Below are 23,438 nucleotides of genomic sequence, written 5' to 3'. Positions count from 1 at the left end.
AATAATTGGCAGAAATGATTTGGGAGATAAAATAATTGAATTAAAATCCAAAACTTGCTTGGACTTGTTGAGATAGAGAAATTAGATTGTTCAAAGGTGGAGGGAGGGATTTTGAGAAGCTTTACTATAGGAGACATGGTAAAACCATGGGAGTTTTCAAGATAAGAAAAACCTAAAAATTCATAGAGTTCCTTTTTATAAGAAAAGGAATAATTTCCAAAAATACATTTTGAGAAGGAAACCATCAGAGAAAGAGTTTTAAATGATCAAACACCATAATTTTGAAGAAGATATAAAAAAAATCCTTGCCAATGAAGTTTTTAAGAGGAAGGTTTTCTGGAAAATTTTAAATGGCCTCTTTTCAAAAACCACAAAGTTTTTGCTAAAAACCAAATAAAAATTTTGGAGTGTCACACTACCAAACTCACGGCAAGGTTTACATCAGGTCTGGTACATAGCATAGCATACATGATAGACCCTATGGCCGAGGCATAGGGGACGACACTCATCTTTTCTCTATCTTCTGCCGTGGTCGAGCATTGAGCCATGCTCAATCTCGTACCTTGCAATACAGGCAAGAACCCCTTCTTTGACTGATCCATTTTGAACTTCTTCAATATCTTGTCAAGCTACGTACTCTGTGAAAGACCAATGAGGCGTCTCAATCTATCTCTATAGATCTTGATGCCTAATATATAAGCAGCTTCTCCAAGGTCCTTCATTGAAAAACACTTGTTCAAATAGGCCTTTATGCTTTCCAAGAATTCTATATGATTTCCCATCAACAGTATGTCATCCACATACAATATAAGAATTTCTACAAAGCTCCCACTCACTTTCTTGTAAATGCAGGCTTCTCCATAAGTCTGCATAAACCCAAACGCTTTGATCATCTCATCAAAGCGAATGTTCCAACTCCGAGATGCTTGCACCAGCCATAAATCGAGCGTTGGAGCTTGCACACCTTGTCAGCATTCTTAGGATCAACAAAACATTCCGGCTGCATCATATACAATTCTTCCTTAAGGAAACCATTAAGGAATGCCGTTTTGACGTCCATTTGCCATATCTCATAATCATAGAATGCGGCAATTGCTAACATGATTCGGACGGACTTCAGCTTCACTACGGGTGAGAAAGTCTCATCGTAGTCAACCCCTTGAACTTGTCGATAACCCTTAGCGACAAGCCGAGCTTTATAGATGGTCACATTACCATCCGCGTCTGTCTTCTTCTTAAAGAACCATTTATTTTCTATGGCTCGCCGATCAACGGGCAAGTCAGTCAAAGTCCATACTTCGTTTTCATACATGGATCCTATCTCGGATTTCATGGCTTCCAGCCATTTGTCGGAATCCGGGCCCGCCATCGCTTCTTCATTGTTCGAAGGTTCACCGTTGTCTAACAACATGATTTCCAAGACAGGGTTGCCGTACCACTCTGGTGCGGAACATGTCCTTGTGGACCTACGAAGTTCAGTAGCAACTTGATCTGAAGTTTCATGATCATCATCATCACCTTCCTCTCTAGTCGGTGCAGGCACCTCAGGAACATTTTCTTGAGCTGCGCCACTTACCGGTTCAAGAGGTAATACTTCATCAAGTTCTACCTTCCTCCCACTTATTTCTTTTGAGAGAAACTCTTTCTCTAGAAAGGACCCATTCTTGGCAGCAAAGATTTTGCCTTCGGATCTGAGGTAGAAGGTATACCCAACAGTTTCTTTAGGGTATCCTATGAAGACGCATTTTTCCGACTTGGGTTCGAGCTTTTCAGGTTGAAGTTTCTTGACATAAGCATCACATCCCCAAACTTTTAGAAACGACAGCTTAGGTTTCTTCCCAAACCATAATTCATACGGTGTCGTCTCAACGGATTTTGACGGAGCCCTATTTAAAGTGAATGCGGCAGTCTCTAAAGCATAGCCCCAAAATGATAGTGGTAAATCGGTAAGAGACATCATAGATCGCACCATATCTAATAGAGTGCAATTACGACGTTCGGACACACCATTACGCTGAGGTGTTCCAGGCGGCGTGAGTTGTGAAACTATTCCACATTTTCTTAAGTGTGTGCCAAATTCGTGAATCAAGTATTTTCCCCCACGATCTGATCGCAAGAACTTGATTTTCCTGTCACGTTGATTCTCAACCTCACTCTGAAATTCCTTGAACTTTTCAAAGGTCTCAGACTTGTGTTTCATTAAGTAGACATACCCATATCTACTCAAGTCATCAGTGAGGGTGAGAACATAACAATAGCCACCGCGAGCCTCAACACTCATTGGACGGCACACATAAGTATATATGATTTCCAATAAGTTGGTTGCTCGCTCCATTGTTCCTGAGAACGGAGTCTTGGTCATTTTACCCATGAGGCATGGTTCGCACGTGTCAAATGATTCGTAATCAAGAGACTCTAAAAGTCCATCTGCATGGAGCTTCTTCATGCGTTTGACACCTATGTGACCAAGGTGGCAGTGCCACAAGTATGTGGGACTATCATTATCAACCTTACATCTTTTGGTATTCACACTATGAATATGTGTAGCATTACGCTCGAGATTCATTAAGAATAAACCATTCACCATCGGAGCATGACCATAAAACATATCTCTCATATAAATAGAACAACCATTATTCTCGGATTTAAATGAGTAGCCATCTCGAATTAAACGAGATCCTGATATAATGTTCATGCTCAAAGCTGGCACTAAATAACAATTATTGAGGTTTAAAACTAATCCCGTAGGTAAATGTAGAGGTAGCGTGCCGACGGCGATCACATCGAACTTGGAACCATTCCCGACGCGCATCGTCACCTCGTCTTTCGCCAGTCTCCGCTTATTCTGCAGCTCCTGCTTTGAGTTACAAATGTGAGCAACCGCACCGGTATCAAATACCCAGGAGCTACTATGAGTACTTGTAAGGTACACATCAATTACATGTATATCACATGTACCTTTCGTGATGCCGGCCTTCTTTTCCGCTAAGAATTTGGGGCAGTTCCGCTTCCAGTGACCACTTCCCTTGCAATAAAAGCACTCAGTCTTGGGCTTGGGTCCATTCTTTGGCTTCTTCCTGGCAGCTAGCTTACCGGGCACGGCAACTCCCTTGCCGTCCTTCTTGAAGTTCTTCTTACCCTTGCCTTTCTTGAACTTAGTGGTTTTATTCACCATCAACACTTGATGTTCCTTTTTGACTTCTACCTCTGCTGATTTCAGCATTGAATATACCTCAGGAATGGTCTTTTCCATCCCCTGCATATTGAAGTTCATCACAAAGCTCTTGTAGCTCGGTGGAAGCGACTGAAGGATTCTGTCAATGACCGCGTCATCCGGGAGATTAACTCCTAGCTGAGTCAAGCGGTTATGCAACCCAGACATTCTGAGTATGTGCTCACTAATAGAACTATTTTCCTCCATCTTACAGCTGAAGAATTTGTCGGAGACTTCATATCTCTCGTTCCAGGCATGAGCTTGGAAAACCATTTTCAGCTCCGTGTCGCTCAAAACGCTTTTGGAGCCCGGGTTCTAAGCTGTAAAGCAAGCCGCACTGAACGAGGGAGTAATCATCAGCACGTGTCTGCCAAGCGTTCATAACGTCTTGGTTCTGTGGGACGGGTGCGTCACCTAGCGGTGCTTCTAGGACATAATCTTTCTTGGCAGCTATGAGGATGATCCTCAGGTTCCGGACCCAGTCCGTATAGTTGCTGCCATCATCTTTCAGCTTGGTTTTCTCTAGGAACGCGTTGAAGTTGAGGACAACGTTGGCCATTTGATCTACAAGACATATTGTAAAGATTTTAGACTAAGTTCATGATAATTAAGTTCATCTAATCAAATTATTCAATGAACTCCCACTTAGATAGACATCCCTCCAGTCATCTAAGTATAACATGATCCGAGTTGACTAGGCCGTGTCCGATCATCACGTGAGATGGACTAGTCAACATCGGTGAACATCTTCATGTTGATCGTATCTTCTATACGACTCATGCTCGACCTTTCGGTCTTCTGTGTTCCGAGGCCATGTCTGTACATGCTAGGCTCGTCAAGTCAACCTAAGTGTATTGCGTGTGTAAATCTGTCTTACACCCGTTGTATGTGAACGTTGGAATCTATCACACCCGATCATCACGTGGTGCTTCGAAACAACGAACTGTCGCAACGGCGCACAGTTAGGGGGAACACTTTCTTGAAATTATTACGAGGGATCATCTTATTTACTACCATCGTTCTAAGTAAACAAGATGCAAAACATGATAAACATCACATGCAATCAAATAATAGTGACATGATATGGCCAATATCATATAGCTCCTTTGATCTCCATCTTGGGGCTCCATGATCATCTTGTCACCGGCATGACACCATGATCTCCATCATCATGATCTCCATCATCGTGTCTCCATGAAGTTGCTCGCCAATTATTACTTCTACTACTATGGCTAACACGTTTAGCAATAAAGTAAAGTAATTTACATGGCGTTTCTCAATGACACGCGGGTCATACAAAAATAAAGACAACTCCTATGGCTCCTGCCGGTTGTCATACTCATCGACATGCAAGTCATGATTCCTATTACAAGAACATGATCAATCTCATACATCACATATATCATTCATCATTCATCACAACCTTTGGCCATATCACATCACGAAACACTTGCTGCAAAAACAAGTTAGACGTCCTCTAATTGTTGTTGCAAGTTTTTACGTGTCTTCTATAAGTTTCTAGCAAGAACGTTTCTTACCTATGCCAAAACCACAACGTGAATTGCCAATTTCTATTTACCCTTCATAAGGACCCTATTCATCGAATCCGATCCGACTGAAGTGGGAGAGACAGACACCCGCCAGCCACCTTATGCAACTAGTGCATGTCAGTCGGTGGAACCGGTCTCACGTAAGCGTACGTGTAAGGTTGGTCCGGGCCGCTTCATCCCACGATGCCACCTAATCAAGATAATACTAGTAACGGCAAGATAATTGACAATATCGACGCCCACAACTACTTTGTGTTCTACTCGTGCATAGTAACTACGCATAGACCTAGCTCATGATGCCACTGTTGGGGAACGTTGCAGAAAACAAAAAAAATTCCTAGGTTTCACCAAGATCAATCTATGGAGTCAACTAGCAACGAGAGGAGAGTGCATCTACATACCCTTGTAGATCGCGAGCGGAAGCGTTCAAGAGAACGGGGATGATGGAGTCGTACTCGCAGTGATCCAAATCACCGATGACTAAGTGCCGAACGGAAGGCACCTCCGCGTTCAACACACGTATGGAGCAGATGATGTCTCCTCCTTCTTGATCCAGCAAGGGGGGAGGAGAGGTTGATGAAGATCCAGCAGCACGACGGCGTGGTGGTGGATGCAGCAGTGATCGCAGCAGGGCTTCGCCGAGCTTCTGCGAGAGGGAGAGGTGTAGCAGGGGAGAGGGAGGTGCCAAGACTTGAGGTGCGGCTGCCCCTCCCTCCCCCCTTTATATAGGCCCCCTGGGGGGGCGCCGGCCCTGGAGATGGGATCTCCCAAGGGGGGGCGGCGGCCAAGGGGGTGGAGTGCCCCCCAAGGCAAGTGGAGGCGCCCCCCACCCTAGGGTTTCCAACCCTAGGCATAGGAGGGCCCAAGGGGGGGCGCACCAGCCCACTATGGGCTGGTTCCCCTCCCCACTTCAGCCCATGGGGCCCTCCGGGATGGGTGGCCCCACCTGGTGGACCCCCGGGACCCATCCGGTGGTCCCGGTACAATACCGGTGACCCCGAATCTTTCTCGCTGGCCGAAACTACACTTCCTATATATAATTCTTCACCTCCGGACTATTCCGGAACTCCTCGTGACGTCCAGGATCTCATCCGGGACTCCGAACAACTTCCGGATTACTGCATACTCATATCTCTACAACCCTAGCATCACCGAACCTTAAGTGTGTAGACCCTACGGGTTCGGGAGACACGTAGACATGACCGAGACGGCTCTCCGGCCAATAACCAACAGCGGGATCTGGATACCCATGTTGGCTCCCACATGCTCCTCGATGATCTCATCGGATGAACCATGATGTCGAGGACTTAATCAATCCCGTATTCAATTCCCTTTGTCAATCGGTACGTTACTTGCCCGAGACTCGATCGTCGGTATCCCAATACCTTGTTCAGTCTCGTTATCGGCAAGGCACTTTACTCGTACCGTAATGCATGATCCCGTGATCAACCACTTGATCACATTGAGCTCATTATGATGATGCATTACCGAGTGGGCCCAGAGATACCTCTCCGTCATACGGAGTGACAAATCCCAGTCTCGATTCGTGCCAAGCCAACAGACACTTTTGGAGACACCTGTAATGTACCTTTATAGTCACCCAGTTACGTTGTGACGTTTGGCACACCCAAAGCACTCCTACGGTATCCGGGAGTTGCACAATCTCATGGTCTAAGGAAATGATACTTGACATTCAGAAAAGCTACAGCAAACGAACTACACGATCTTTGAGCTAAGCTTAGGTTTGGGTCTTGTCCATCTCCCGTTATCAATGACATCCCCATGTCCATAGCCAGGAAACCATGACTATCTGTTGATCAACGAGCTAGTCAACTAGAGGCTCACTAGGGACACATTGTGGTCTATGTATTCACACATGTATTACGATTTCCGGATAATACAATTATAGCATGAATAATAGACAATTATCATGAACAAGGAAATATAATAATCATTTTATTATTGCCTCTAGGGCATATTTCCAACAGTATCAACATTCTATATTATGATACATTCCGCCGTATGGGGTTGACAGATAAGAATCTTAAACCGTCAAATACTGTTTTTCATGTTGTGGTACCTGGTAAGTCCGCATATCCAGTGGGCAAGATAGCCTTAGAGGTGGGTTTTGGAGATGATTATGATTCAAGGTAAGAAACATTGACTTTTAAGGTGGTGAAAATCAAAAGTCCGTACCACGCCCTGTTTGGGAGGCCGGCTTATGCTAAATTAATGGCAAGGCCGTGTTATGTTTATCTACAGCTTAAAATGCCAGGTCATGAGGGGACTATCACAGTACATGGAAGCAGAAAGATCGCTTTGGAGTGTGAGGAAGGTGATGCGGCTTATGCTGAGTCGGTTTGTGCCACAGAGGAGTTGAAATTCTATAAGGAGCAGGTTGATCCGGCAGATATGACCTCTTTGAAAAAGCCGACTACGGAGCACGATCCGGCATTGAAGTTCAAATCGGCTACAGATACTAAGATGGTTGATTTTGTTCCTGGCGACTCATCCAAGCAATTCAGCATCAGTGCTAACCTGGATCCCAAATAGGAAAGCGCGCTCATCGAGTTCATCCATGAGAACCAGGACATCTTTGCATGGAAACCTTCTGACATGCCAGGTGTACCGAGAGAACTCGCTGAGCACACACTCAACATTGATCCTAAGTTTAAACCGGTCCGGCAGTTTCTCCGCCGCTTCAATGAAGAAAGGCGTAAGGCTACCGGTGAAGAGGTAGCTCGGTTGTTGGCCGCAGGGTTTATCGTGGAGGTCTTTCATCCGGAGTGGTTGGCTAATCCGGTGCTGGTTCTTAAGAAAAACGACACTTGGCGTATGTGTGTGGATTACACAGATTTAAACAAGGCTTGCCCTGCAGACCCCTTTGCCCTCCCTCGTATTGATCAGATAATTGATGCTACGGCAGGTTGTGACCGTTTGTGTTTTCTGGATGCTTATTTTGGTTATCATTAGATCAAAATGGCGGTTAAGGACCAGGAGAAGAAAACTTTCATAACTCCCTTTGGAGCCTTCTGCTATGTCTCCATGCCCTTTGGGCTCAAGAGTGCCCAAGCAACTTATCAGCGCTGTGTTCAGAATTGCCTTCATAAGCAGATTGGGCGCAATATTCATGCATATGTGGATGACATTGTGATAAAGTCCAGAAAGGAGGAAACATTGATAGATGATTTGAGAGAAACCTTTGACAACCTCCGGGTTTACAAGATGTTGCTCAATCCAAAGAAGTGTGTCTTTGGTGTCCCGACACGCAAGCCTTGGGTTTCCTGGTGTCAAACAGAAGCATTGAGGCTAATCCGGAAAAAATTGCAGCGATCACATCTTTGTCTAAACCGGCGTGTATCAATGACGTTCAACGTCTGGTCGGCCGGATTACAACTTTGAGCCGTTTTATCAATCGTCTCGGAGAAAAGGCCATCCTTTTATATTAGATGCTCAAGAAAACAGATAATTTTGTCTGGAGCGAGGCAGCTGATAAGGCGTTTGAGGATCTGAAGAGGCAATTAGCTAAACCGCCTGTGCTTGCAGCACCAATCGATAAGGAGCCGTTATTGCTATATGTGGCTGCTAACGCCCGAGCTGTTAGCGTGGCTATCGTGGTAGAGCGCAAGGAAGTTGGCAAGGAATATCCGGTTCAACGGCCGGTTTATTATATCAGTGAGGTGCTCATTGAGTCAAAGCTGAGGTTTCCACATTGGCAGAAGCTGGTGTATGGAGTGTTTATGGCAAGCCGGAAGCTTAAACACTACTTTCAGGGCCATCCCATCACAGTGGTTAGTTCAGCCCTTCTAGGAGATATCATTCAAAACAGAGAAGCAACTGGCCGGATTGCCAAGTGGGCTATTTAGCTTGGACCTCATGGGCTTAAATATATACCCCGCGCAGTGATAAAATCCCAGGCACTCATGGACTTCAATAATGATTGGACGTAGTTACAGGTACCAGAAGAAAAACTGGATAATACATATTGGACTACTCATTTTGATGGGTCCAGATAGTTGGAAGGCTCGGGGGCTGGAGTCATACTAACTTCCCCACGAGGTGACAAGTTTTGTTATGCCCTCCATTTAATGTTCCCTTGTACTAATAATGCAGCTGAATATGAGGCTTTACTCCACAGTCTTCGGATGGCTAAGGAGATGAACTTAAGCCAGGTTAAGTGCTTCGGCGATTCAGATCTGGTGGCTCAACAGGTGTCTGGCACTTGGGATTCTAAAGACCCACTCATGGCTGCATATCGAGGAGAGGTGGATACAGTGGTGGTCACTTCAAGGGTTATCAGGTGGACCATGTAGACCGGCGAAAGAATGAAGCGGTAGACGCTTTAAGTCGTCTTGGTTCTCAGCGTAAACCGGTTCCACCTAATGTGTTTCTTGACGTATTGCATAATCCGTCAGTAAAGGTACCAACAGAAGTTGGCTATTCCTGATCCGGAGGCTCAATTGGTTGCAGCTTTGCAGGTCATACCGGATTGGACAATCCCATATCAGGTTACATGAACCGGGGCGATTTACCAGATGATGAAACGTTGGCTCGACAGATAATCCGGCGTTCCAAGTCCATGACCATACTCAACGGGGAGTTACATCGTTACAGTGTTTCAGGAGCAATTCAGCGTTGTGTTTCTCCTCAAGAGGGTTGTGAGATTTTGTGAGAAATCCATGAAGGGGACTGCGGTCACCACGCCGATTCAAAGTCTTTGGTTGCTAAAGCTTTTTGCCACGGTTTTTACTAGTTAACAACACATGCTGATGCGGAGGATTTAGTCAAGAGATGCGATGGTTGTCGAAAATTCGCACGCCGTGCTCACATTCCGGCTCAGGAGTTGAGGATGATTCCAATAACTTGGCCGTTTGCGACTTGGGAGCTTGATATGGTTGGACCCTTCAAGCGATCCAAGGACAAAAAGACCCACTTATTAGTGGCAGTTGGTAAATTCACCAAATGGGTGGAAGCAGAGCCAGTCAGCAAGTGTGATGCGGCCACGGCGGTTCAATTCATCAAAAAGGTGATATTCCGGTTTGGTTTTCTACACAGCATTATAACTGATAATGGTACTAATCTGTCAAAGGGAGAGATGGAGGAATTTTGCCAATGTGAACACATCCGGCTTGATATAGCATCAGTGGCTCACCCCCAATCTAATGGTCAAGCGGAAAGGGCAAATCAAGAAATTTTGAGAGGTATTAAACCCCGGCTTATGGTTCCTTTGAAGCGGACACCGGGTTGTTGGGTGGAGGAATTACCTTCTGTGTTATGGAGCATCAACACCACACCTAACAGATCGACGGGTTACACACCCCCCTAGTGACATCCGTCACGATTCGCCCCGGGTGGCAGCTTATGTTGAAGCAGATAATGCGACAGCACGTCAGGATTCTCTGGACCTGTTAGATGAAGAGCGTGATCTTGCAGCAGCACGTTCGGCGATTTATCAACAGGATCTCAGACGATATCACAGCCGCCGGGTTAAGACCAGAACCTTTCAGGAGGGCGATTTGGTGCTCCGGCTCATTCAGGATCAAACTGATATGCACAAATTATCCCCACCTTGGGAAGGACCTTTTGTGGTCAACAAGAATTTGCACAACGGGTCATACTACCTCATTGATGTTCGAGAGCACCAAGACTCACGTAAGTCGGAGGAGGAGACCAAGCGGCTGTGGAACATAGTTCTTCTTCGGCCTTACTATACTTGAGCCATAAGCTCTTCATATGTACATATTTATTACAATGTATATATTATATAATAAACTGGAGCCTCCATTCAAGCGGGGTATCTGTTCTTTTTACATCATGTGTGTGCTTACAAGAGTTTATTGACCAAGCGGAGTGTTTTGTTAATCCGGTCTCTGCAGCCACACGGATATAAAGAAAATCACTAGGGGGCTTGGTCATATCTGCACCATAGCCACACCTTTTGATCGGTTTGAAACCATGAAGGGATATCACTAGGGGGCTTGGTTGCTATCACACCATAGCTACACCTCTTGATAGGCGTTTAAGCCACAAAGCAAAATATGTGGGGCCAAAGAGAGTGTTGCACAAAGCACAAACTCAAACATGGGCACCCACTGAGCACAGCTCACAAAAGTTACTTGGGGGCTCTTTTTGCAAAGCACCAAAGAGTTTGAAAGGACCCTTGTAATTGGCTATCAAGCCACGGCTTGGAAGCCTGGTGTATTCACCTAAAAACCCGGGTTAACCTACCTTCATCAAGTAAGCCACTCCTGTCCAGGTAATCCTGGTATGACCCGCCGAACGTTTGACAAGTCAATCTTTTATAGACCCTGAACTTGTCAAAGTAAAAACGACGATTGGTTAATTGGAGGCCCATCTTAAAAGGCTTTGTTAAATGTTTTAACTCAGAGGCCTGGCAGCCCATGAAAAGCCTCAATTTGGAGCCTGGCAGCTCGTAAAAAGCCTTGCATATTTCCTTTTTGACACTTATTTGTTAAAGATTTTTTACTTTATAAAAGTTCATAAGTGTCTTCTGATAAACCGGCGTCCTTGACCCGGCTTGCTTTTCAACTACAAGTTGTCAGTACATGATCAGTTATAAACCGGGTGTTCGTTGTCCCGGTCTGGTTTGACTAAATCGCCAGCACTATAAAGAAAACCCAGTGATTATTATATCCTGGTACGGTTTATTATCATAATCCGGCAATATAAGGATGGAGTTATTATTACTTCGGATTGGTGTTAACACCTTTACCAAACAATTGGTCAACTCACGAGGTATGTTGCACATATTACTTTTTATATACAACAACTTTGATCATTCATCTAAGTATGGTATATATGTTGAGCATCATAACCCGTCCAGTGGTAAACCACTAGGACACTTTGCAAGTTCCTGTACCCAGGAACACAATTCATCATGGGCTATGCATGAATATATCCCAAAAGGTGGAACAAGTTGTCACGAGTTATTACAAAATATGCTCGATGGCACGACAGATAAAGGAGTTTTGGCTATCCTATTACAAGAAGTTTTCAAAATGGCCCCAATCGCATAATTGTTTTTAAAGTATCGGCACATAATAGCCAGTAAGCCGGCGACCAGTTTTAAGACGCTTCATCTGGACGACTTGATGGTTGAGGGTCAGTTGGTATGGGCACTTTTTCATCCCTCCCCAGTCGCTGGAAATCAACCGTCGACCAATCGATTCCAGTTAAAGCTTGAAATACTGCCTCTTCATGGATAAGACTGGATGGGTTAATATCAGGAGCGTAAGTATGCTTACGAATCGGAGGCACAAGTTCTTCAACTTCTTGGATTTCAGCAGGCTGTCTTTTCCCTTCAGCGTCATAAGCCGGTTGAAAATGAGACAAGTTTGTGTCTTCGGCCAGCTTGCTGGCTATTGGCCGCATCTCTTTGGTCAGTCTCCGGAGGTCGTCATTGTCGAAGTTTGAACCGTCCTCCTTTATGCCTGGGTATCCTTTAATGATATCCTCCGCTTCAAGGTCTGGAATCAAAGCCTTGGCTCGAATAAGGGTGGTTAAAGCTCCTGCTCTTGCAGTTGCCTTCTTCAATTCGACAATCCGGGCTGGTAACATGGCCAGCTTCTCAAGTGTTTCCTTTATGTGTTGATGGTTAACAAGACCACTAGTTTCAAGAAAAAGGGCAAAGGGAAGAAGAAGGGGAACTTCAAGAAGAACGGCAAGCAAGTTGCTGCTCAAGAGAAGAAACCCAAGTCTGGACCTAAGCCTGAAACTGAGTGCTTCTACTGCAAGCAGACTGGTCACTGGAAGCGGAACTGCCCCAAGTATTTGGCGGATAAGAAGGATGGCAAGGTGAACAAAGGTATATGTGATATACATGTTATTGATGTGTACCTTACTAGAGCTCGCAGTAGCACCTGGGTATTTGATACTGGTTCTGTTGCTAATATTTGCAACTCGAAACAGGGACTACGGATTAAGCAAACACTAGCGAAGGACGAGGTGACGATGCGCGTGGGAAACGGTTCCAAAGTCGATGTGATCGCGGTCAGCACACTACCTCTACATCTACCTTCGGGTTTAGTATTAGACCTAAATAATTGTTATTTGGTGCCAGCGTTGAGCATGAACATTATATCTGGATCTTGTTTAATGCGAGACGGTTATTCATTTAAATCAGAGAATAATGGTTGTTCCATTTACATGAGTAATATCTTTTATGGTCATGCACCCTTGAAGAGTGGTCTATTCTTATTGAATCTCGATAGTAGTAATACACATATTCATAATGTTGAAGCCAAAAGATGCAGAGTTGATAATGAAAGTGCAACTTATTTGTGGCACTGTCGTTTAGGTCATATCGGTGTAAAGCGCATGAAGAAACTCCATACTGATGGACTTTTGGAACCACTTGATTATGAATCACTTGGTACTTGCGAACCGTGCCTCATGGGCAAGATGACTAAAACACCGTTCTCCCGTACTATGGAGAGAGCAACAGATTTGTTGGAAATCATACATACCGATGTATGTGGTCCGATGAATATTGAGGCTCGTGGCAGATATCGTTATTTTCTCACCTTCACAGATGATTTAAGCAGATATGGGTATATCTACTTAATGAAACATAAGTCTGAAACATTTGAAAAGTTCAAAGAATTTCAGAGTGAAGTTGAAAATCATCGTAACAAGAAAATAAAGTTTCTACGATCTGATCGTGGAGGAGAATATTTGAGTTACAAGTTTGGTGTACATTTGAAAAACTGTGGAATAGTTTCGCAACTCACGCCACCCGGAACACCACAGCGTAATGGTGTGTCCGAACGTCGTAATTTTACTTTACTAGATATGGTGTGATCTATGATGTCTCTTACAGATTTACCGCTATCGTTTTGGGGTTATGCTTTAGAGACGGCCGCATTCACATTAAATAGGGCGCCATCAAAATCCGTTGAGACGACACCTTATGAACTATGGTTTGGCAAGAAACCAAAGTTGTCGTTTCTTAAAGTTTGGGGCTGCGATGCTTATGTGAAAAAGCTTCAACCTGATAAGCTCGAACCCAAAACGGAGAAATGTGTCTTCATAGGATACCCAAAGGAGACTGTTGGGTACACCTTCTATCACAGATCCGAAGGCAAGACATTCGTTGCTAAGAATGGATCCTTTCTAGAGAAGGAGTTTCTCTCGAAAGAAGTGAGTGGGAGGAAAGTAGAACTTGACGAGGTAACTGTACCTGCTCACTTACTGGAAAGTAGTACATCACAGAAAACTGTTTCAGTAACACCTACACCAGTTAGTGAGGAAGCTAATGATAATGATCATGAAACTTCAGATCAAGATACTACTGAACCTCGTAGATCAACCAGAGTAAGATCCGCGCCAGAGTGGTACGGTAATCCTGTTCTGGAAGTCATGCTACTAGATCATGATGAACCTACGAACTATGAAGAAGCGATGGTGAGCCCAGATTCCGCAAAATGGCTTGAAGCCATGAAATCTGAGATGGGATCCATGTATGAGAACAAAGTATGGACTTTGGTTGACTTGCCCGATGATCGGCAAGCAATTGAGAATAAATGGATCTTCAAGAAGAAGACTGACGCTGATGGTAATGTTACTGTCTACAAAGCGCGACTTGTCACAAAAGGTTTTCGACAAGTTCAAGGGGTTGACTATGATGAGACTTTCTCACCTGTAGCGATGCTTAAGTCTGTCCGAATCATGTTAGCGATTGCCGCATTTTATGATTATGAAATTTGGCAGATGGATGTCAAAACTGCATTCCTGAATGGATTTCTGGAAGAAGAGTTGTATATGATGCAACCGGAAGGTTTTGTCGATCCAAAGGGAGCTAACAAAGTGTGCAAGCTCCAGCGATCCATTTATGGACTGGTGCAAGCCTCTCGGAGTTGGAATAAACGCTTTGATAGTGTGATCAAAGCATTTGGTTTTATACAGACTTTTGGAGAAGCCTATATTTACAAGAAAGTGAGTGGGAGCTCTGTAGCATTTCTGATATAATATGTGGATGACATATTACTAATTGGAAATGATATAGAATTTCTAGATAGCATAAAGGGATACTTGAATAAAAGTTTTTCAATGAAAGACCTCGGTGAAGCTGCTTACATATTAGGCATTAAGATCTATAGAGATAGATCAATACGCTTAATTGGACTTTCACAAAGCACATACCTTGACAAAGTTTTGAAGAAGTTCAAAATGGATCAAGCAAAGAAAGGGTTCTTGCCTGTGTTACAAGGTGTGAAGTTGAGTAAGACTCAATGCCCGACCACTGCAGAAGATAGAGAGAAAATGAAAGATGTTCCCTATGCTTCAGCCATAGGCTCTATCATGTATGCAATGCTGTGTAACAGACCTGATGTGTGCCTTGCTATAAGTTTAGCAGGGAGGTACCAAAGTAATCCAGGAGTGGATCACTGGACAGCGGTCAAGAACATCCTGAAATACCTGAAAAGGACTAAGGATATGTTTCTCGTATGTGCAGGTGACAAAGAGCTCAACGTAAAAGGTTACGTTGATGCAAGCTTTGACACTGATCCGGACGATTCTGAATCGCAAACCGGATACGTGTTTACATTAAACGGTGGAGCTGTCAGTTGGTGCAATTCTAAACAAAGCGTCGTAGCGGGATCTACATGTGAAGCGGAGTACATAGCTGCTTCGGAAGCAGCGAATGAAGGAGTATGGATGAAGGAGTTCATATCCGATCTAGGTGTCATACCTAGTGCATCGGGTCCAATGAAAATCTTTTGTGACAATACTGGTGCAATTGCCTTGGCAAAGGAATCCAGATTTCACAAAAGGACCAAGCACATCAAGAGACGCTTCAACTCCATCCGGGATCTAGTGCAGGTGGGAGACATAGAGATTTGCAAGATACATACGGATCTGAATGTTGCAGACCCGTTGACTAAACCTCTTCCACGAGCAAAACATGATCGGCACCAAGGCTCCATGGGTGTTAGAATCATTACAGTGTAATCTAGATTATTGACTCTAGTGCAAGTGGGAGACTGAAGGAAATATGCCCTAGAGGCAATAATAAAGTTACTATTTATTTCCTTATATCATGATAAATGTTTATTATTCATGCTAGAATTGTATTAACCGGAAACATAATACATGTGTGAATACATAGACAAACTTAGTGTCACTAGTATGCCTCTACTTGACTAGCTCGTTAATCAAAGATGGTTATGTTTCCTAACCATGAACAAAGTGTTGTTATTTGATTAACAAGGTCACATCATTAGTTGAATGATCTGATTGACATGACCCATTCCATTAGCTTAGCACCTGATCGTTTAGTATGTTGCTATTGCTTTCTTCATGACTTATACATGTTCCTATGACTATGAGATTATGCAACTCCCGTTTGCCGGAGGAACACTTTGTGTGCTACCAAACGTCACAACGTAACTGGGTGATTATAAAGGAGCATTACAGGTGTCTCCAAAGGTACATGTTGGGTTGGCGTATTTCGAGATTAGGATTTGTCACTCCGATTGTCGGAGAGGTATCTCTGGGCCCTCTCGGTAATGCACATCACATAAGCCTTGCAAGCATTACAACTAATATGTTATTTGTGAGATGATGTATTACGGAACAAGTAAAGAGACTTGCCGGTAACGAGATTGAACTAGGTATTGGATACCGACGATCGAATCTCGGGCATGTAACATACCGATGACAAAGGGAACAACGTATGTTGTTATGCGGTCTGACCGATAAAGATCTTCGTAGAATATGTAGGAGCCAATATGGGCATCCAGGTCCCGCTATTGGTTATTGACCGGAGACGTGTCTCGGTCATGTCTACATTATTCTCGAACCGTAGGGGCCGCACGCTTAACGTTACGATGACAGTTATTATGAGTTTATGCATTTTGATGTACCGAAGGTTGTTCGGAGTCCCGATGTGATCACGGACATGACGAGGAGTCTCGAAATGGTCGAGACATAAATATTGATATATTGGAAGCCTATGTTTGGATATTGGAAGTGTTCCGGGTGAAATCGGGATTTTACCGGAGTACCGGGAGGTTACCGGAACCCCCCGGGAGCTATATGGGCCTTAGTGGGCTTTAGTGGAAAGGAGAAAGGGGCAGCCCAAGGTGGCTGTGCGCCTCCCCCCTTCCCCTAGTCCTATTAGGACTAGGAGAGTTAGCCGGCCCCCTCTCTCTCTTTCCCCACTCAAGGAATCCTATTCCAACTAGGATTGGGGGGGGATCCTACTCCCAGAGGGAGTAGGACTCTCCTGGCGTGCCCTCCCTTGGCCGGCCAGCCTCCCCCCTCTAGTCCTTTATATACAGAGGCAGGGCACCCCAAAGAACACACAAGTTGATCCACGTGATCTATTCCTTAGCCGTGTGCGGCGCCCCCAGCCACCATAGTCCTCGATATTACTGTAGCGGAGTTTAGGCGAAGCCCTGCTGCTGTAGTGCATCAAGATCGTCACCACGCCATCGTGCTGGCGGAACTCTTCCCCGACACTTTGCTGGATCGGAGTCCGGGGATCGTCATCGAGCTGTACGTGTGCTAAGAACTCGGAGGTGCCGGAGTAACGGTGCTTGGATCGGTCGGATCGGGAAGACGTACGACTACTTCCTCTACATTGCGTCAACGCTTCCGCAGTCGGTCTGCGTGGGTACGTAGACAACACTCTCCCCTCTCTTTGCTATGCATCACCATGATCTTGCGTGTGCGTAGGAATTTTTTTGAAATTACTGCATTCCCCAACAGTGGCATCCGAGCCTAGGTTATTTATGTTGATGTTATATGCACGAGTAGAACACAAGTGAGTTGTGGGCAATATAAGTCATACTGCCTACTAGCATGTCATACTTTGGTTCGGCGGCATTGTTGGACGAGACGACCCGGACCAACATTACGCGTACGCTTACGCGAGACCGGTTCCCCCGACATGCTTTGCACATAGGTGGCTTGCGGGCGACTGTCTCTCCAACTTTAGTTGAACCATGTGTGGCTACGCCCGGTCCTTGTGAAGGTTAAAACGGAGTCTATTTGACAAACTATCGTTGTGGTTTTGATGCGTAGGTGAGATTGGTTCTTGCTTAAGCCCGTAGCGGCCACGTAAAAACTTGCAACAACAAAGTAGAGGACGTCTAACTTGTTTTTGCAGGGCAATGTTGTGATGTGATATGGTCAAGGCATGATGCTAAATTTTATTGTATGAGATGATCATGTTTTGTAACCGAGTTATCGGCAACTGGCAGTATATGATGCAACCGGAAGGTTTTGTCGATCCAAAGGGAGCTAACAAAGTGTGCAAGCTCCAGCGATCCATTTATGGACTGGTGCAAGCCTCTCGGAGTTGGAATAAACGCTTTGATAGTGTGATCAAAGCATTTGGTTTTATACAGACTTTCGGAGAAGCCTGTATTTACAAGAAAGTGAGTGGGAGCTCTGTAGCATTTCTGATATTATATGTGGATGACATATTACTAATTGGAAATGATATAGAATTTCTGGATAGCATAAAGGGATACTTGAAATAAAGTTTTTCAATGAAAGACCTCGGTGAAGCTGCTTACATATTAGGCATTAAGATCTATAGAGATAGATCAAGACGCTTAATTGGACTTTCACAAAGCACATACCTTGACAAAGTTTTGAAGAAGTTCAAAATGGATCAAGCAAAGAAAGGGTTCTTGCCTGTGTTACAAGGTGTGAAGTTGAGTAAGACTCAATGCCCGACCACTGCAGAAGATAGAGAGAAAATGAAAGATGTTCCCTATGCTTCAGCCATAGGCTCTATCATGTATGCAATGCTATGTACCAGACCTGATGTGTGCCTTGCTATAAGTTTAGCAGGGAGGTACCAAAGTAATCCAGGAGTGGATCACTGGACAGCGGTCAAGAACATCCTGAAATACCTGAAAAGGACTAAGGATATGTTTCTCGTATATGGAGGTGACAAAGAGCTCACCGTAAAAGGTTACGTTGATGCAAGCTTTGACACTGATCCGGACGATTCTAAATCGCAAACCGGATACGTGTTTACATTAAACGGTGGAGCTGTCAGTTGGTGCAGTTCTAAACAAAGCGTCGTAGCGGGATCTACATGTGAAGCGGAGTACATAGCTGCTTCGGAAGCAGCGAACGAAGGAGTCTGGATGAAGGAGTTCATATCCGATCTAGGTGTCATACCTAGTGCATCGGGTCCAATGAAAATCTTTTGTGACAATACTGGTGCAATTGCCTTGGCAAAGGAATCCAGATTTCCAAAAGGACCAAGCACATCAAGAGACGCTTCAATTCCATCCGGGATCTAGTCCAGGTGGGAGACATAGAGATTTGCAAGATACATACGGATCTGAATGTTGCAGACCCGTTGACTAAGCCTCTTCCACGAGCAAAACATGATCAGCACCAAGGCTCCATGGGTGTTAGAATCATTATAGTGTAATCTAGATTATTGACTCTAGTGCAAGTGGGAGACTGAAGGAAATATGCCCTAGAGGCAATAATAAAGTTATTATTTATTTCCTTATATCATGATAAATGTTTATTATTCATGCTAGAATTGTATTAACCGGAAACATAATACATGTGTGAATACATAGACAAACTTAGTGTCACTAGTATGCCTCTACTTGACTAGCTCGTTAATCAAAGATGGTTATGTTTCCTAACCATGAACAAAGTGTTGTTATTTGATTAACGAGGTCACATCATTAGTTGAATGATCTGATTGACATGACCCATTCCATTAGCTTAGCACCCGATCGTTTAGTATGTTGCTATTGCTTTCTTCATGACTTATACATGTTCCTATGACTATGAGATTATGCAACTCCCGTTTGCCGGAGGAACACTTTGGTGCTACCAAACGTCACAACGTAACTGGGTGATTATAAAGGAGCTCTACAGGTGTCTCCAAAGGTACATGTTGGGTTGGCGTATTTCGAGATAGGATTTGTCACTCCGATTGTCGGAGAGGTATCTCTGGGCCCTCTCGCAAGCATTACAACTAATAGTTAGTTGTGAGATGATGTATTACGGAACGAGTAAAGAGACTTGCCGGTAACGAGATTGAACTAGGTATTGGATACCGACGATCGAATCTCGGGCAAGTAACATACCGATGACAAAGGGAACAACGTATGTTGTTATGCGGTCTGACCGATAAAGATCTTCGTAGAATATGTAGGAGCCAATATGGGCATCCAGGTCCCGCTATTGGTTATTGACCGGAGACGTGTCTCGGTCATGTCTACATTGTTCTCGAACCGTAGGGTCCGCACGCTTAACGTTACGATGACAGTTATTATGAGTTTATGCATTTTGATGTACCGAAGTTAGTTCGGAGTCCCGGATGTGATCACGGACATGACGAGGAGTCTCGAAATGGTCGAGACATAAAGATTGATATATTGGAAGCCTATGTTTGGATATCGGAAGTGTTCCGGGTGAAATTGGGATTTTACCGGAGTACCGGGAGGTTACCGGAACCCCCCGGGAGCTATATGGGCCTTAGTGGGCTTTAGTGGAAAGGAGAAAGGGGCAGCCTCTCTCTTCCCCCCCTCAAGGAATCCTATTCCAACTAGGATTAGGGGGGGGAATCCTACTCCTAGAGGGAGTAGGACTCTCCTGGCATGCCCTCACTTGGCCGGCCAGCCTCCCCCCTCTAGTCCTTTATATACAGAGGCAGGGCACCCTAAAGAACACACAAGTTGATCCACGTGATCTATTCCTTAGCCGTGTGCGGTGCCCCTGCCACCATATTCCACCTCGATCATATCGTTGTAGTGCTTAGGCGAAGCCCTGCGTCGGTAGAACATCAAGATCGTCACCATGCCGTCGTGCTGACGGAACTCTTCCCCGACACTTTGCTGGATCGGAGTCCGGGGATCGTCATCGAGCTGTACGTGTGCTAAGAACTCGGAGGTGCCGGAGTAACGGTGCTTGGATCGGTCGGATCGGGAAGACGTACGACTACTTCCTCTACATTGCGTCAACGCTTCCGCAGTCGGTCTACGTGGGTACGTAGACAACACTCTCCCCTCTCGTTGCTATGCATCACCATGATCTTGCGTGTGCGTAGGAAATTTTTTGAAATTACTGCGCGTTCCCCAATAGCGACTTCACATTCTCTTGCAAGTCAGTGTTTCGGGCATCTCTATTCCTCAGTTCAGCCTGCAACATTGAAGATATATCAAACAACAGGATATATATGTTCTAAGTACAAAGCGTATAACAAGTTATGCACTTCGTACTTGGGGGCTAATGCCTACTTGCTCTAAATTACTACATTTTATACAAGTCTCCAGAATAATGCAAGCATTATCCTTGACACTTGGGGGCTAATGTACGTCTGTTCAAAAACGGATGCATGGATTAAAACCCGGATTAACATGCCAAGTTAAACCAGCCTTTGGGGGCTACGATGCGGAAAGCTATCTAATTGTTAAAGGATGAGTCTTGGTTCTTATTAGAGACCTGACATTTTGAGGATCAATGACGAGAAACTTAAAGTGCTACAAAGACCCGGTTTGAGTGAAGACGGTTCAAGAAGCCAGAGTGAAGTTCTTCAGCGTTGAGATGAGCATAACTTGATAAATCGCTACTCCATTTGCCTTTTTCCCTAGTAGCCTGCTCTTCTTTGGCACTATGTTGAGCCAAGATTACGGGATGGCCAGGAGAGCTGTGGCCCATTCTAGTAATGATAACGTCGTCTACTTGGCCTTCAGTGTTTTTGGCTGGTGATAATGGAGTCTCACCATCTCTCACCGGACTAGCCCGGTTTGGCTCTGCCGGTTCAGTTCAGGCGCGCCAGGCTCAGCGTCTGTTGGTTCATCAGTGTTTTGGCCTTGAAGGGGCGGGTCGTCAGAGGCGGCTTCAGGATGAGGGCCCTCCGGTTCACAAGTTTGGTCCGGTTCACCTCTTGGTTCTTCTTCAAAAGTGGCTGGGTCTTCGGGCGGATTGTTGACCTGAGCTTTCTTGCTGGGTCTGGCTTTGGCTCTGCACACAAAATTAAAAAGAGAGTTAACATTTTATTCCAGATTTACAACACATTGAAATGAAAGGTTTTAAAGCTTACCCAGCCACAGTTTTCAGAGGGGGGAGTTGAGTTGCTGTCGATTCGCCAGAGGATGAGGGAGGTGTCACCTGATAATTTGAATCGGACGGATTAAGAGGTTGTCTGAAATAACCTGCCTTGGGGTAAGAATTGTCAGGAGTAGGAGAGACCTCAGACCGGCGCTTCCGAACCGGAGTGTCAGGTAAACCGGTTGAAGTAACCTGTTGGCCACTGTGCCGGGTTGTCCGGCGAGCTTCATGCTGCTGAGTCTTCAAGATAAATGCTGGATCCAAATGAGCAAGAGGATGAGAAAAGCTTACTTTCCGGACTGCTTGACGGGTTTTTTGTGTTGGCTTAGAGTTTGAACCGGAGGAAAGGGTAATTACCTCTACATCATCAGCTTGACTGCCTTCTGCGTCCTCCTGAGGAAGATCATTGTTAATGAGATGCATGAAAAGGGAGCCAAGTGAGTCAAGTTCTACCTCAACTTCCGGATCATCAGCATCATCATCAAGTTCCATGTTGATCCGGTCAGCCGTTTTCAAGTTTCATCGTCACCCTATACATACATACATACATACATACATACATACATACATACATACATACATACATACATACATACATACATACATAGAAGAAGGATTACAAGTTGAACAAATTAAAGATATCAAAGGTGAAAAGGAAGAATAGTGCTTACAGCAGGCGGTTTGTTCTTGGTATAGAAGTGGTTCAAGCCGGTTTGACTACACACTAATTCTGATTCATTCAAAATTTTCTTTACACCTTCAGTAACTTCTTCATCGGTCACCTGAATGTTGCAATGGCGTTGAGGGTCTTCAACATCACTGGTGTACTCGCACATTAAAATGGGGCGCCGGCTTAGCGGCAAGATACTCCAAGATATCCAATAGCGCACAAAATCAACGCATGTTAAACCGTTGGCCATAAAAGCCTGGAGTTTGGCAAGTTGAGGGGCATATTTGGCCCTTTCTGTGGAACTTAAGCGCTGCGGCATTGGATGGGTGTTGGAAAGCCGGTGATCACGAAAGCCTGGGAGGGGATTTTTGTTGGAAATATTCCCTAGAGGCAATAATAAAATGATTATTATATTTCCTTGTTCATGATAATTGTCTATTATTCATGCTATAATTGTATTATCCGGAAATCGTAATACATGTGTGAATACATAGACCACAATGTGTCCCTAGTGAGCCTCTAGTTGACTAGCTCGTTGATCAATAGATAGTCATGGTTTCCTGGCTATGGACATGGGGATGTCATTGATAATGGGATCACATCATTAGGAGAATGATGTGATGGACAAGACCCAAAACTAAGCTTAGCTCAAAGATCGTGTAGTTCGTTTGCTGTAGCTTTTCTGAATGTCAAGTATCATTTCCTTAGACCATGAGATTGTGCAACTCCCGGATACCGTAGGAGTGCTTTGGGTGTGCCAAACGTCACAACGTAACTGGGTGACTATAAAGGTACATTACAGGTGTCTCCGAAAGTGTCTGTTAGGTTGGCACGAATCGAGACTGGGATTTGTCACTCCGTACGACGGAGAGGTATCTCTGGGCCCACTCGGTAATGCATCATCATAGTGAGCTCAATGTGATCAAGTGGTTGATCACGAGAT

The sequence above is a fragment of the Triticum urartu genome, chromosome 3 (genome assembly GCF_003073215.2).
Source record: "Triticum urartu cultivar G1812 chromosome 3, Tu2.1, whole genome shotgun sequence".
In the NCBI taxonomy this organism is placed as follows: Eukaryota; Viridiplantae; Streptophyta; class Magnoliopsida; order Poales; family Poaceae; genus Triticum; species Triticum urartu.
This window is presented reverse-complemented; position numbering follows the sequence as displayed.